This window comes from Ceratosolen solmsi, unplaced genomic scaffold, assembly GCF_000503995.2.
Source record: "Ceratosolen solmsi marchali unplaced genomic scaffold, CerSol_1.0 scaffold113, whole genome shotgun sequence".
Lineage (NCBI taxonomy): Eukaryota > Metazoa > Arthropoda > Insecta > Hymenoptera > Agaonidae > Ceratosolen > Ceratosolen solmsi.
This window is the reverse complement of record NW_011948468.1, coordinates 91,468-105,245: the sequence shown is the minus strand read 5'-3', so window position 1 is coordinate 105,245 and position 13,778 is coordinate 91,468.

Sequence of the window (13,778 nt, the reverse complement as noted above, 5' to 3'; positions counted from 1 at the left end):
TAATGCTTTTGTTGATTGCGGTGGAATTAGACTAAGTTTAGGATAAATATTAAATATTTTATGTTATATTTTGTATTTAAACGATTAAGAACAATTAATTATATTATCAACATATTATGATTATTAAAATCACGATATGTTTGATTTATTTATTTATGTATGAATAATCACTTTTATTTTTACTTATAGATTTTATTTATTACTTTTTATATTTGCAATCTGTGTAGTTTTTAAACTGTGTTTATTTAAATACTATTATGATTATAATGATACAAAAGCGAGTACTTTATGTACGTCAATTTTTATGTACAATATAATGTAGTCTAAGTAGGGAGTAGTATACAATTAATTATAAATATAATATTGAAAAATTAAAGTGACATAGATGAAATGATCAGAATAAATTGGCCTTATTTTATAAATCTGCGAAGTGAAATAAATTAAATATATCTTTATGTCATAGTTACTTAAAAATGAATTAAAATATGTCTTTTGCTAAACAATGTATTTTGTTCTTTTTCTGTTATTCTTTTTGTAACGTGTATTATTTACTATAGATTATTAAAAAATATTTTATACATTACATATGATTAGGTATTTGCATATTAAATTTCTTTTACTTTTGATAACTGAATTCAATGTATCAATACTTTGTTTTTTACGACTTATAAAACTACATTCTAATTTAGTGAATCAACACTATTATCGAATTTAATTTATTTTATTAACTAATTAATCTTAATATTTTCTAAATAGAGAACAACAAATAATTTGTTAATAATATGAGTATTTTTAACTTTGTCACTTTTATAATTGCAGTTTTTGTTTGCGTAAATAATAATTTCTTTTAATTAAAAATATATTTGGAAATTATTTATTATAAATTATAGTGTAACAAATAATTAAGCAAAATAAACGCTATTTACAAAGGTATATTGTATTTAACATTCAGATATTTAAAATACTAACAATAAAATAAATATATACTGCTTATCTACTCGCTTTGTTTCAATGTATATAAACGACTCCATTTTTAATTTACTATTAATTTATATATTTATAAATAGCAAAATATGAGTTTTTATAAAAAGTCAATGATAATTAAAAGAATAAAAATACGATATATTGTATATACTAATTGGATACTTTAGTTTAATAAACGAACATATTAAAAATCTCTTCAGTTTTTAAGTTTTATATAATAAAAATAATTACATTTTTAAAATCTTGATAATTTATACAAAATTTTTTGCAAAATAACTTGAGACAATAAATTATTGATAATAATAAAATATTAGACAACTCTAATAAGTTCAATACTTTAAATAAAATAACATGTAAAAATCTTTTTTATCTAATTAATTTTTAATTATTAATTTACTGTTTAGAAATACTTATTTATTATTTAAGTAACTTCTTTTTTTTCTATTTCTTAGTATTCAATATTGTTTATATAATTCCTTTATTAATTTTGTTTCTATTGAAATTTTACTTATGAATATTTAATAAAAATTAATTATTGCTTGTCAAAACAGATTTTAATTTTTTGAATATGAAATATAAATATGTATATTTTTAATTATAGATTCACTCTCTTTTGTATTTCAAATCATGAAACTTAAAATAATAAATTCTTATAATAATTATTTAAAGTATATAATTAAACAAAATTTGAATAATTTATTTTATTGAATGAAGTTGTTCAGCTTCACTACATTTACAGTCTATGACATATTTAAAGCTTGTTACGGATTGCAGTAGTTTCTAAGCGGATAAAAAGTGGGAGAGGTATGAGCGCGCGAGCATTTGTTTTGTAAAAACTAACTAACGAACTCAAAGAATGCTTATAACAAAAAAAAAAAAAACTCAAATATACTACTATAATTCCAAAAGTAATAACAAATGAACTCTACGAGGCTATGCCCTGTTGACGTCACGACAAATATCGGCTAGCAACGGCCACCGATGCACTTTCGACGCAGCTTGTTTATACGAGAATATTTAAGGAGCTGCACATGATGCTCTCGTCCTCTTACTAGTTTAATCAAGCAATCATCAAGATCAAATTATTGTCCTATAAGTCAACGCCATTTACACAGAGATCGCCTTCAATTCACACAAATCGCCGTTCTACAAGTCAAACACCACTTACATAGAGGTTACATCCAATACACAACGATCTATCTCCACGCACGTAAGCTGCGCTATTACACACGTTCTTACGTACCATCAATGCAACTGAGATCGACTCCAGATCGACTCCACATACGTTCTTACGAATCACTAACACACAGGCTCCATGAACTAAGTAAGCAGCAATACCCAAACCACGGCATCATTGACATTCATCAGTGACGCCACACAACAACGCCACCACTCAGGCCTCTCCAGCTCATCAGTAGCGGCAACGCCGGCATCAATTCTCCTCAACAGTGACGTCATACACCAGCGCCTCACTCAAGCCTCTCCAGCTCATCGGTAGCGGCAATCGGTGGCGTCAATCACGCACCATACTCAAGAATACACTTATAAGATTATCATCAGTCACATCACCTGAAGAAACTCTCACCCATTCATTGTATCATTCATTCAATCTCACCTTAATAGACCACTGATTATTTATTATATCATTATATTCAATAAAGGGAAAACCAACTCGTACAAAGGCAGTATTGAATTATTGCATTGTCCATTCCACTTGTCAGCAAGCTTCCCTTCACCATCTCAGGGAAGCGTTTTAGTCTGATTCAGACAAAGCTAATAAACTAAAGTGTCACTTTGACTTTTAAATATGTTTATAAATTTTACAAAAACGATTTTTTAATTAAATTTTAAAATAATGATAACTATGTTTATGTAAAATAAATTTTTAATTAATAAAATCAGCTGATTAATATTTTTAAGTTTAACAAAGAGACTAAATGTATGATAGATTCAATCTTTTATCAATTTCACAATGAATATTTTTGCAGCCATAGAGTTTTATAGTATATCATATATAATTCAAATTATATTCAATTCAAACTACAAATTTGGACATGTTAATACATAACTTCGAATTATAATGATTTTATATTATATTTGCTGAAATTTTTTATAGCAATATTCAAGTTACGTAATTAATAGAAAATTATAAAACTAAAGGATACTGGGTATTTTACATAATACTTAATAATGATATGGAATGCGTATAGAAATACATATAATTAATTGTAGAAAGTTAAGAACTTATAAAATAGAAAGGATGTTAAAGATTTAATAGTGTCTTTAAAAGTGAAAGAATTATGACCTGTCCTAAAGTAAAGTCATTGTGATACTTTCTTATAATCCTTGTGACTTTTCTGGACTACTTTCTGTTATTTAACATTGTTCTCTTCCTTTATACACCTCTCTTGTATTTCCAATGACAATATATTTAAGGATAAAATAGTATTGTAGATATCGCTAAGTACGTGGTATTGGATATATTAACCAGTGCAATACCAAGATAAAGTAAGTGCGATGAATTAGATTGTGGTCAAATACTTAGGTAAGTATCAATAGATTGTATATAAGTATATTTGCAGAAGCTTTATTTAGAAATGAGATACTGACATCGATAGACGTGTCAGATAAGCCATAATTCACAAGGTAAATTAATTATTAGGTGCACAAAATTCTACTCATACTTTGATTATAATCACTTTTTTTATAAAATATTGAATCTCATTTTTTAAATGTATTTTATTTTTGTAAACTGTGACCCTCCGATTTAGAAAATGCATATTTAAAAATATTTAAAAATTTACTATCGCAATTCGTGAACAAGCTGAGGATATTCTGTTAACTTTGTTTCTGTTCTTAGCAAAAATTAGAACCCATATGTGTATATCCTCTTTTTACTGCTTTTAGTTTTGGAGGGTTACTTTTTAATAGTGTATTTCCATGTATTCGACAACAAACTGAAAATTCTACTTATTTTGATTATTTTATTAATCTTTCATCTTAAAGTGGTTTTATTTAGTGGTTTAGTTGACGAGAATGGTTTTAAAATTTATGTAAGATTATAATTATATCTTTACTTTAGTAAATTTATTATTCTATATTAAGACACATAAAAAAATTGAATGTCTTGCATTAACAATATTTGACTACAGGTATCTGTAAGTAATATATTTATTTTTAGAATTTTATTATTTATAACTACGTTCAATATAGACTGTATAATTAACAAAGATTAATCTTTACCTCTTATAATTATAATATAATAAAGTATTAATTAAAATAAATCTTATAATTTTAAACAATTTAGTGATTATTAAATTCTTTATTGAAATGTATATCCAATATTAAATTATAATAGAACTTGATGAAAATAGATGTTATTAGTATTATATTGTGAGGAGTGTTTATTTTCTTACAGAAATTCACAGTATTACAACTAAGTTCACATTATCGATGGTGAGTCATTGTTTTCTTACAAGATAATGAAAATTGTACTCCTATTAGTTAAAATATCTATCTATCCAATTATTATATATTAGTTAATTTATACTAGTTGATTAAAATTGTGGCGAAGCTATATTAATAGCTAATTTATATCTGCTTATTCGCTATAAAAGTTATGATTCTATAGATAATTTATTTGATAATGAAAAACTACTTTTTATTTTCAATGAATGATGATATTTACATAAATGTCTTTATATAAAATTTTTTTATGTATATAATATTATTTTTTATATAGAATTATATTTATTTATATATATCAATATAAAATTATAGATTAAATTTCTAAAAAATTCTTAACATGTGATATTAATACAATTTATTATTAAATTTATTATATAACTTTATAAATTATTAAGAAAAGTGAAATAACGTAATGCAAGTATTGTAAATTTTTAATATTTATATATATTGAAATTGATAATATCAAACAGTTTATATCTGTCATTTTAACAATCAGAAAGATCAGTATTTGTAAATCTATTTTGTTACTTGAATGATTATAGCAAAAAATAAAAATATCGAAATCGAAGAAAAAATCGATATAAATTTGTAGTATTTATACTATTTACTAGTTGGCTGAAAAATAATATTATTATTGACATATTTATTACTTATGATATTATAGTATATAGATTGTATATAATTTCAAATTTAAATAAATTATATTCTATTAATTCCATTAATTCTATTCTATTAATACATTACTATATGTGTAAGTGCGCGCGGGTATGTGTATGTGTGTATTTATTTAGGATGTAATATAAGATACAGGAATATGCTACTTTCTTTATAAATTTTAAAATTCTAATAAATTATTATCAATTATTATATTATTATTTGAAGTGACAGATTTTTTGGAATAACATAAATATTTTGCTATAGTTTAGCGCGAAATATAAAATAACTTGTTAAAATTTCACTTACGAAGGAAATTAATTTTTATAACCAAAGTTATTCCATTCAATTATTATTTGTCATGTAGTATTTATAGTATTATTATATATTGTATATTTATAATTCAATATTTATGGTAATTTAAATTTCCAAGAACGACTTGTATTATATATAGGTACATTTAAAATAAACTTCTTATAATTTATTTTCTAATATTTGACACTTTATTATAAAGTTTAGAATAAAATAATTGTTTTATCAGCCAAATGTTTATCAGGAAACTTGTTAAAAGTTATTTCTCTTATTTTTAGCAAGGTAAACTATTCAGATAATAATTAATTATTGATTATCAAATAAATTTTTTTATTTATATAGTTTTTATATAAAATGGCTACCATTTTTAAATTAGAGATAAATATAGTTTTACATATAAATAAAAAATTGAATTACATGAAAATAAAATAAATTTCACTTTAAATTGCTTTTAATTTAATTATATTCATCCTCATAAGCAATTAATGGTTGAATATTTTCTATTTAAATGAAAGTGCAATGTTGATAATTTTTGTCTTAAAATAAAATGTGTATTTCCAATTATATATTGTGTCAAATTTTAATAGTTCGTCAATTATATTTATATAGATGTAAATATAATCTTTGAATTCTTATTATATATTATTTTTATATTTATTATACTTTTATGAACAACTAAAAAATAAAAATAATAATGTTTTGCTACAAAATATAAAAAGCTTATACGTGTTCCATGTAAAATCAATCAATAAATGTGTTCGGACTGATAATAGTTTGAAGTATTAAGACAAGTTTCAGTTTTTGAAATTCTAAACAATTTATTTAAAATATTAATTATGTATTATAATATATTGGACACTATTTTTTATTAATTAAATTATATAATTATTTGAAATTTGCTTTAATATTTTAAAAATGAGAGTTGTAATTATATATTTTATTAATTTACAGTTTTTTTTAAAGTCCTTTTAAGTTTTGGGCTTAATGTTATAATAAAAATGATTTATTTTTATTAAAGTTAGATTCTAAATTACTAAACAATGTGAAGATATATTATTATTTCTTTAACAATAGTAAAAATACTACGAACTTAGTTATCTACATAGGTTTACATTAAGTGTAGCTACCACCAATTTCCGCATCAGAAATCTGCTATTAAGGTAATAAGAAATGAAATTTTATTGATTGCTTGTTTAAATTAATGTAACTTTATATTATATTTATTATCCAATAACTAGCAATAGTTAATAAAGTTACTATAATATTTAAAATATAATAAATAATCTTATTAGAAAAATCGATAGACAACCGAATTCTTTCATAAAATTTTGATGTAGAGCATATAATGTATTAAAATCTGGAAGAATATAAATGCAGCTAAAATGTTAATCTATTTTTTCAAAAATATAAAATATTATTTGTTTCATTTCAAGATAAGAGAATGAAGTAAATTTTACTAATTTGTCAATTAAGTTATCAATTATTCTATACAGAGGAGTGAATATCAATAAAGAGTACAGTAACCGACGTGAAGTGAACGAAGTAGGCTTTAAAATTTAATTTAAAATTTTAGAGAATACATATACGGCGATGGCTAGGATGGATATATGTCCATTGAGTCGTATACTGGATGAGAGTATGGTGGAGGTCGAGAAAACGGGAACTATATAGGGAGTGAAATCGAAGAGAGAGCAAATACAGTTGATCGATTCAAACTCAGATCTCTGTAATCAACCAACCAGACGTACAGCTTCGTTTAATCCAGCTTTATTCGTTGAACAGGGAGAAAACGAGAAAGAGCTAAAGATGTGGAGAAAAAGTAATGCACGTACTATAACTTGAACGCACTTTAGTAGTAACTACTACAAAGTGATACATTTTGTTTCTTTTTCTTAAGTTTACTCCCTATGAAAAAGCTCTATATACTAAATGCGTATTCATTTTTCATTTCAGTCAGTTCTGTGTTCGGTAATTTATTTAGACCCCTTCTGGGAAATGCTCTGTATAACGAGATAGATATCATAAAAATAACTCACACTAAAAATAATATAAAGATTGAACTCTTAATTACAAATTGATGGTCTGATCACAATAAAAAGTAATAGATACAGCTTGTTCGAGCTCACCAACTCTTGCCAGTTAGCTGGCTTTTATTTAATATTTGAGATTTGCATATCGTATTAAGATCTTTCACGTTTCTCGAAGGCTTCATTTCTCAATAAATAATTATGTGTGTGGGTTATATTTAATAGCTTAAGTTAATTATAATTTGATACAATTTTTATTTATTTATATAAATTAATTATGTATCTAAAAGTTCTGTATTTTAAATAAATGTATAATAACTTTTATTGTATACAATTTATATTCTAATTAATAAATATAATAAAGTTAATTTTATTTAAACTATAATATAACTTTTTCAGAAATCTTGAGTTTTACAAGTATTTTGCTATGAACACCTTTTTAAAATCTGTTCTAATTGTTCTGAAACAAAGGAAGTTATAAAATCCTAATTGCAAAGAATAATTTAAAGACTTAAAATTTAAACTCAAAACTCATAATATTATATAATACATTGTTAATTATACAGCACAAAACTATAATATTATCCATACATGAAATATAAATAAAGTGGTCTACAAATTAAATGAGTGCAATGGTATATTCTATGGTTTATTATATTTAACATTTCTTATGTTAAAGCTTTCTTGAACAAATAAAGAATAAAATAATTTGATCCACATTTGTACTTCTACATTCTGGTCGAATAATATCTATATGTAACATTATAATATACTCTTATTAATTTTTTTCTCCTTTATTTTAATTTGTAAGTTTTTATATCTATATATTTGGTAAATGTGAAATTGGTATAAAACGAAAACTTTTCTATGGTTGGAATTTTAAACTACAGTTCTCTTAATGCTCATAAGCTACCATCACGAAGTTAACAGGTGTTGCATTTTCTGTGCCAAGAAAACAGATACTTAAGGAGAAATTACTGAATCGCAATAGCGAGTAATTTGTATCGAATGTTACACTATTCGGTTACATATACGGATTAAATGTTGATCTTTCTTGAACTTTATACTGAAAGTGTAAATCTACTTACATTACCATTTTTAAATATTTTAAACCAACCAATTATAAATGATAAATTATCAGATTTAGGTAATATTAAAAAAAATTATTAGTATATCCAATTAAAACTATCACATACTGAAAGAATGATATTATTAACTAAGTTGTTTACATAAAAAACTTGTTATTTTAATTAGAATACATTATTAATAGGATAAAAGACAAAATTTTAAACAATTCAAAATGGAACATATTATAGAAAAAATTTAATTAAACTCTTCAAATTGTGCAGATATTTGTACAGATTTTTCATTTTAAACAATATTCAAATCTAATTTAAATAATATTTTAAATAAGAAGATTCATTATATTTTTAAATAATTTATATATATATATATATGTATATATAAAAAAGTATTAATATATAATTTTAATGAGTATAAATATCATTTTAGATTTGGAAAAGTTCTTAACAATTATTTGTAGATTTCATTTTGTATATCTAATTGCGATATATAAAAAGTTTTAAACACATTTCTAAATAATTTAGCGATTTCATATAAGATTATTTAAAAGTAACTAAAAGAAGAAGAAACAATCAGTATAATTAGATTATGATTAGATTATATTAGATTGGTATAATTTCAGATATGAATTGTTTCTTTTCAATTAAAATTTTATACAATAATTTTTAAAAATTTATAAAACTTTTTAAAATATAAAAGTATAACAAATATGATACAATATATGAAATTCTATAATATGACTGCGAATTACGAGACATATAATTTAACATTTTAGATTATTTATGTATATATTATTCATTGTGAATATATATTGGAATTATCATAACAATTAAGTTAGTTTAATTATTCTCCTAAATTTATATACAGTAATTTATCACATTTACCCAAATAATCTAAATAAATTATATACATTGATTTGTGCATTAATTTTACATTATTAGTTAATTTTAAAATAGAATAACTTATCCATCATAAGTCAAAGAATAACTTGAAAGATTTAATTATGAGCTATGCAAATAAATAGTTTTTAATTTTTAATATTATTTTGTTGCTATCAATTTACTTTACCATGTATAACTACATATTATTATGTAAGATTACCTATTATATGATATGCGATGATTATATAAAATAAATAAATTGAACGATAATATATAATACACTAATGTTAATAGAAACTTAAATTAATTAAAAATAGTCTCTTGTATAATCTAACAGTATCGATAAAAAGATAAATTCGGACAAAAGCACACTATTGGTTAAGCTTCTCTACAATCGAAATGAATATTCTAAAAATTATACGAGGATAGGATAGTAATAATCTTCTTTTAGTACACATTTATTTATACGATAATATAGTCCAAAATACCTAGGAAATCATTTCTGCTGTATATATCTTCTTCCTTTTCAGAGCCATGGCCATGCCCTTCTTCATTTTTCGTACAAGTGCCACGAGATATTAAATTACGTTAATTTGCGTGGCTATTTATTACTAAGGATATATAAGTTTCAGACAAGTAGAAATGTACCATAAAAGGAAACCACGAATGGCTCAAATAATATAGTTGAATAATTGATGTTCTAGTATATATACTATATATACTATATATATATTTTTTCTATTTTTATTTCTATTATATTTATATTTTTTGAATCAATAAATGATTTATTTATGAAATAAAAATGGATATTAATTTATAGTTTCATTTATAAAAATAACTTAAGATTTATAAAAGTAAAATTGTACAATATTACTTATGTTAAATGCAGTTTTCTTGGTGAATGTATTAAAAGAAAATATGAATATACAAATAACTAAAAAAACATTAGGATATATGAGAACATAAAATATTTTATTTCTATATTAAGAATAAAGTGAATGCCTAAATGAATCTATTTTCACAAAATTTGCTACAAAAATTTATATTCTCAAAACAATAAATGGTATAATGTTACAGAAAATTTAAATAATCAAAAAATTTATAATTTATCATTTATGGAATGGTTTTATTAAAATCAATTTATAAATATATCGATATCTTGAACATTAGCAAAAAATTCATCGTTTAATAAAAATGAATATGAAATTAGAAGAACTTAATGTAATTAATAATACAAATAGTATATATTAGAAATAAAATACAATTTAGATAAAATGTTATTTCAAAAACTTGACTATATTTTGTTCTTGATAATATTTTATTTAAGATGTATAACAATTAATAATTTTATAATCTTTCGATTTAAATTGGAAATTTATAGTAAATTTATAGTAAATTTATAATATCGTTATAAAGTAATATAGAACAGTAATATAGAAATATAAAGTAAAATTTGTATTTATTCGATTCTTAAACAGAATAATAATATCAATATAATAATAATAATAATATAAACAATCATTTAATTTTTATTTAAATATTTTAATTATCTATTGTAGAGTGTGAAAACTTCTTTTTTAATTGTTTTAAAGACTACTTAGTTTATACTTTAAACTAATATAATTTGAAAGTTTTTAATGCGGTTATTGAGTGTCTTTATATTTTGATACTTACTATACAAATCTATATTCTATTTGATCATTTTGAAGGAAAACTATATTTAATACTTATATTTTATAGAGATTATATTATATTTAGATTTTTGTTATTAGTGATTAATTTTTTTTAATTTTAGGCTTAAATATAGTAAACTAATTTATAAAACTCTATGAAAGTGAGAAAAGAAAAATAAATTAAGATTACATATATGCTTTATTAATATAATCGATGAATTATTTTGTTATTAATGAAGAAATATAAAATCTTATCTATAGAAATTAAGTATTTTTAATTATTAATTTGTTTTTACATAGTCTTTGATATTTTATTAATTTATTTAAATTTTGTGATATTTAGCCGTTATCTGTTAAAAATAATTCTTTAAAAAAATTCATATTAATGACTGCTAATATTAGATTGAAAATTATAAAGGTAGAAATGATAATAGAAAGATATAGAATTCTCCAAATTAGTCTATTTATTTACTCTTATATAATTGCGATTTAATAATATAATTTTAATAATACACATAAAATAATAATTGTTACAATATGGTTTGTTTTAAAAATATATGGTATATAATGATTAAATTTTTTTAAAATATATATTTTTAACTTATATCATTAAATATGTACATTTCATTTAAAACAATGATCTTATTAGATAATAGTGTCTTAAATAATAATAGTCAGATTTGATTTTAAAATAATAAAATTTTAAATGTAATAGTGAAAATCTATTTATATTATGACTTAAATCAATTTTAGGTACATTTAATATTTTACTAATTAAAAATATCATTTTAGATCAAACTTCTATTTTGACATCTAATCTGTAAAATTATAGTTTCGAACATATAAAATAGTTTTTTTTTCATTGAATAATGAAAATTTGTAAAGTATAATAAGTTTCTAAATAAAAATTAATACTTTAATTATTAAATATATAAATAAATATTAAAGATTAAAGATATTATTAACACGATAATTTTTTCGACAATGCATATTTTTAAATAAGGAATTAGCAATCTGCAAAACACATCTTTAAACATTTTTCAAGTTATTGGTTGGTGAAGCATTATTTTACTTTGTGGAGTTACATACAGACAACTTTTGCTCCGACAAGAGGGAATGTGATTCAGATATAAATTGAGTTTAATTAGCAAATCCTGGCTAGAAATATGTCAGACCCGACACGCAACGTATGCTTTGGTAAACAAACATTTGATATTTAGTACGGGTGGCTGTACTTCGTCAACAGTTCGGATGATGTGATTATAGCACTCGTGTTTTCAAATTGATTTTATGAAAGACGAAAATATACATAGTTATAACATACTAATACATACTAAACTGTAACATAATAGTAAAAAATTAGAAATTTTGAAACTGTTTTATTTTATTTACATCTTTCTCATTGTGTACAGATTGAGATAAATATATTTACTTAACCTTTAATTAAAGTAGCAACAAAATTTATTTAGTTATTTATTTATGCATTTTTTATGGCACAAAAAAATTGTATAAATATAAAAATTGAAATTAGTTCAATATGCTAGAAAACTCAACTATAAAAGATATGAGAAATTTATGTAATAGAACAAGAAAATAATAAATATGTAAATAAATTATAATAATATTAAGAAAATAGTATTAAATTGAAAGTATACAAACTATAAATCATTTAAGTTTTCCATAAAGAGTACTAATGAAAGTTAGTACCTAATAAGTTAATAAAAATTCACGGTTTCACCTCAAATAATTTTCTAAAGAACCATACAAAATATCTGTTTTTATAATTAAATATATAAGACACACACAGCACACGCACACGCAAACGCACACGAACACGCACGCATGCGCGCGCGCACGCATATACATGCACACACACATATATATATATATATATATATATTACAGATATACAAAAATGTTATTTTTGTTTAAATCTGTGCAATAATAATTTTATATGCAAATTTATATTTATTGATGTATATTGGTGATGATACATCACTAAACTTATCGAATTTTATGGAATGTTTGAACTTTTTTTTAAGATAGAGTATAATTTATTATGAGGTAATTTTTAAATTAATTATTTATATCCCGTTATATGAAATAACATTTAACATTTAACAGTCAAACAGTTTTGTTGTATTATTTTCGTTCATATTATCTGTGAATGTATATATTCTTATACGTATGCTTCTACAACCATATGTAAAATGGAAGTTGACGATTAATTGAAAAGTGAGGGTAATTTTAAGGCTTTAAAAATGTAAAGGATTAAAAATATTATATTACTGTGATGAATGAAAAAGATGATGTGTGCGTGATAGCATAAAAAACGCTTTCATGAACAGATATCGTAAGAACTTTATACGTGGTTAAAAATTTTTAAATAAAAACTACTCATATATAAGTTACAATTATATGAATACATTTTGTTTATGCAAGTATGTGTGAAAGACTTGGGAAACAAGATTATAAAAAGCGTGAGCACGTAAAAATGTGTACGTAATTTAATAGTATCGCAATTGCATAGGAAGTAGAAGCAAAAAACATGAAAGAAGAAACTAGAAAATTAATATAAAATATTACAAAACATTAAAAATGAAAAAGTAGAAAAAATAAGTAACACGCATCCAATACTTTTATAAATTCTACATGATTTTTGATCTGGTATGTTTTTTTATGAATCAAAATCTGAT